The sequence below is a fragment of the Populus euphratica genome, unplaced genomic scaffold, assembly GCF_000495115.2.
Source record: "Populus euphratica unplaced genomic scaffold, PopEup_1.0 scaffold440.1, whole genome shotgun sequence".
Taxonomy (NCBI): domain Eukaryota; kingdom Viridiplantae; phylum Streptophyta; class Magnoliopsida; order Malpighiales; family Salicaceae; genus Populus; species Populus euphratica.
Genome location: NW_011500108.1, coordinates 221670 through 226485, shown reverse-complemented (window position 1 = coordinate 226485; position 4816 = coordinate 221670).

Below are 4816 nucleotides of genomic sequence, written 5' to 3'. Positions count from 1 at the left end.
AATTAAGTGGCACGTGCTATCCACGAGTTTACTTCTTATTTTTATAAAAAAAATTAAGTTTTGGTATTGGTACGATATAAGGCTATTTAAAGTTTATTTTATATCCTGGATAGCTAATAATCTGAGATTATTTTGAGTTTTGATATAAGCAAGAATTAAGAATACTTCAGTACTAGTGCACCGTCATAACCCAAGTGCCATAATCCAAGCGTCAAATATCTTTAAGTAGGGTGTGGGCATGGCTCCCTTCCAAAGTTATCCAAGCATCATGCATGCATCGGGGATGCCCAGCCTGCACCCCTGGCCACAGGCTGGGGACCCCCCGCAACACATATATGTAGGGGTGTGCTCAACACTAAAGTAGGAGCCAAAATGCAACGTGTACGTTTAATTTGCTAGCGCACAGGCAAGCAGTCTAAATGCAATGCGTGCGCTGAGTTTGCCCAACACACAAGCAACAGTTAAAGTTTCACATATCTCCATGTAATTTTTTTTAATAATAATAATAATAATTTTTTAAAATTGGTTAATGATAACAACAACAATAATAATTTTTAATTTTATTTTTCAAATTAAATCTATGATCATATTTCAATATTAAAAATGATATTTTTTTAATTTATTAATAATATTAATTATTATAAAGATAATAAAAAAATAATAATATCTTTGATATGAATATGTTGAATTATAAATTATAAGAAAAATAATAATATTTAGAACACAAATATTAATATTTTTATATCAATACTTTGTATTCTAAGAAAAATAATAATATTTACAATGCAAATTATAATATTTTTTATTTTAATATTTAGAACTATTGAATATTTTTAATAATACTGCGTTGTGGGCACACTTTTTATTTTTATAAAAAATATCACAAAAAATATCATATAAATAATAATATGTTTTCAATATTAATAATAATATTTTCTTTTAAATTTATAAATTATTTTAATAATAATAATAATAATAATAATAATAATATTTAAAATTTTAGAACCTAAAAACCTTAGGTCTCGATGAAGTACACCATAGAATTGGGCCCTTATGCACGACCCATTGATCGTGAGTCCTAACACTAGACCCATTCTTCTTGAGTCCAACGCCAAGACTCAAGCACCAGGCATCCCCAAGTGGGGTGCAGCCATGACTCACTCCCAGCACTACTAAATGCCATGTGTGTGTTTGGGGTGCCTACCCCCAAGCAAGTATCATAAATGCCACGTGAGCGCTCAGGGTGCCAGCACACATGTAATAGCCTAAACGCCAAATGTCCCCACATGATTTTTCTTCAATGATAATAACAGTTTTTTAAAATTTATTAATGATGATGATAATAATAATAGTAAGAGTAGTAGTTTTTAATTTTACATTTCAAATCAAATTTATGGTTGTTTTTTTAATATTAAGAATAATTGTTTTCTAATTTAGTTATTATTTTATTAATAATATTAATTACTATAAAAATAATAATAATTTAATAATAATAATTTTTATTATAGTAAAAATAATAATATTCATAATACAAATAATACTATTTTTAATTTCAAGAATATTTATAGCACAAATAATAATATTGTTTTACATTAAAACTTTGAAGTATTATAAAAGTAATAATATTAGAACACAAATAATAATATTTTTTTTACATTAAAACTTTTAATTATTATAAAATTAATAATATTATAACACAAATAATAATATATTTGATATAACTATGTCGAATTATAAGAAAAATAATTATATTTAGAACACAAATAATAATATTTTTTACATGAATACTTTGTATTAGAAGAAAAATAATAATATTTATGACATAAAGTATAATATTTTTTATATTAATACTTAGAATTGTTGAATATTTTGAAGAATATTACGTCGTGGACTCACTTTTTATTTTTATAAAAAATATCATAATCTTTTTTAATATATATAATAATATGTTTTCAATAATAATAATATTTTCTTTAAAATTTATAATTATATTTATTATAATAAAAATAATAATATTTGTCACACAAACATCAATCCAAGTGCCATGTGTATGCTTGATCTTCCTAGCACACAGGTAATTGAAGCACTTAAGGTTGGACAGCAGCCTGGGGCACTGCCAGCCCAATGCCTAGGTCTGCCAGCCAAGCACGAGGTGTCCGCAGCTCCAAGGGGCATGCCTCTAGCTTGATACTTGGCCCTGCTGGTTGTAGCCTCGTACATGCCCCCACCAAATAATATAATTTACATTAAAAGCACTTGTAGTGTACAATATCCATTTTATGGTGCAAACAATGCAATTTATAGTGAATTCACTCATAATATATAATAGCTCACACTATAGCAAAACACTGATAAATTTTAGTTATAATTAATTTTCGGGTAAGGTTTATGTTACTTAGGTTAACTTAGATTAATTCAAGTTAACTCGAGAAAATTATTTTTTAAAAAATTTTAATATGCTTTATAAAAAAAAGTTAAGAAATAATATACATGAAAGCAAACTATATATATATATATATATATATTTTGTAAATAATAAAGTTTAAAAAATTATTTCAAAATATTTTTTATACCATGTTGGAAATATACTATTTATTATTTTAAGACGAAGTGTTTAAATAAAAAATGTTTTTTACATTTAAAAAAATACAATTCTTTTTCTTATAAATATAAAATATATATATTAATAGAGTTCCAATTCTATATTAAAAAAATAATTTTTTTAAATATTTATATAATAAATTTTGATATAAAATAATAACTAATAAAAAAAAGAACTCGTGTGCATGGAGCTGGATCGAGTAAGAAAAAAACCTTTCATTACCCTCCATATATACGAGAGACAACACCTTTTTTTTTGCTCCTTTAAGTTGAACCCAATGCCCTTTTTGTCACAGGAATATTTTCCTCTAATGCCCTTGATTTAAATTCTCAATTAGCTAGGAAAAATAGTGGCATAATTCCGCGTCGCAATGTTCATGGGCATGTAGAAAAACATTACCTTGCTATGCCATCATTTAATTGTTCTGTTTATAAAGAATATGTTCCCTCCTTGTTCCTTGCCCAGCCAGTAGAGAAATGATACCTTGCTATGCCTTCAATTCTTTTCTTCTTGGTAAGAAAAAGCATAGTTCTTAAATCTGATTTAGTTTCCAACCCAGTATAATGATTGAGTCATGGATTAGATAGGTTGATCTGAATAAAAAAAAAGAAAAGAAATCCAACGCAACAGTTGGGAACCAATAGCATCAATTCTGCAAATCAAGGAATATCTTGCATAAAAGAAGGAAGAGAGATGCAAGGACAGAGGATGTTTCATCGATCGCACCTTCTCATCTTCGAGATGAAGCAGCTTCCATTGTCTCATCCTTTTCTGGGTTGTTATCTCCTAAAATTCCCATTCAGATATTCAAATCTTTACATGGAACCACGAAACCCCCACATATCACAAGATATTAAACTAAACATAATAATAGTTTTCTTCTTCTGCAGAACAATAATTTACCTACTTGCGTAAGAAAATGCCCTTGTGTATCTATCCATGTCCTTCTATTGCACATTTAACTTCTTGTTTACTGTATCGGATAAATTGATATTTAAAAGTATGTACAATTATGTTTCGAATTCAAGAAGCTTTGATTCTCCTATTCTATTGGTAGTTTGAAAAGTAATAATTCCCAGTGAAATTCTAAAATAAATTAACAAAATCACTTACTTTATAAAACATGATATTTAAAAGTATGTTCAACAAACTTCTCCGGTGATTGAATTGGCAGGGGAAGAGATTCTAAGAGGGTGGTGCCTTTTAACAGTGACTCGAACGTGGTCGAGTTTCAGTCTTTAGCTTCTGCTGTTCTCGATTGCAGTTTCAGCTGATTTCTTGGAGAAACAACTCGGTAGAGCTGGAGACGATGAAAAGAGCATCTGGATTGACCTTGTTGATGTCTTTGTCAAGATTCTCTTGATCCGACCTGCTGGGAATTTGGGTCTGATTCTTGTTGTTGCTTCTGTGTTGTTCTCGGAAGGTGAATTCTATTAGGGGATGGGAATTGGAAGTATGTGGATTGTAGATTTAAGTGATAGGTTTTTTCATTTCTGTCTTCGTCGTTTTGGCCTTTTACTGTTAAACTATTTGACGGTAAAAAGGCTAAAATGACATCGTTTTCTTTTTATTTCAGGTTTTGCCGAACTAAATCCTAGCTAGTTTTTTTTTCAACCCGGGCCAGGCTCAGTTTTAGGGCCAGGTCAACCCGTCCAATTAAATTTTAAAACTTTAAGAAAAAGTCAAGTTTTTATTTAAAAAAAAAGTCATCTGAATTACGAATTGACCAGACAGATTATTCGGGTCTCATCAAGCTAATTGCAGGCCTTATTTTTATCTTTTATAGACCCATCTAGGGTCATAGGTGGCGGGTCAACCCACTATCATGGGTTGATTCTAATAACTATGTCTTTATTAAAAGGATATTTAGGAGTATAATAATAATTGTGTTTTTAAAGTATGTTTTGTTTTTAAATACATTAAAATATTTTTTTTATTTTTAAAAATTATTTTTAATATTAATATAATAAAACAATCTAAAAACATATTAAATTATCTTTAAACAAAAAATACTTATTTCTATTGGAAAATGTCATCTCAACTGCATTTCAAAACACCATCTAAGTTTTAAGACTATAACGAGAAATTCGTATAACCAACAAGTTTAGAATTAGAGAATACAATATCGTTTGGGACTGTAATATTAATTGTTCTTTAAAATATTTTTTATTTAAAAATATATTAAAATATATTTTTTTATTTTTTTAATTTGTT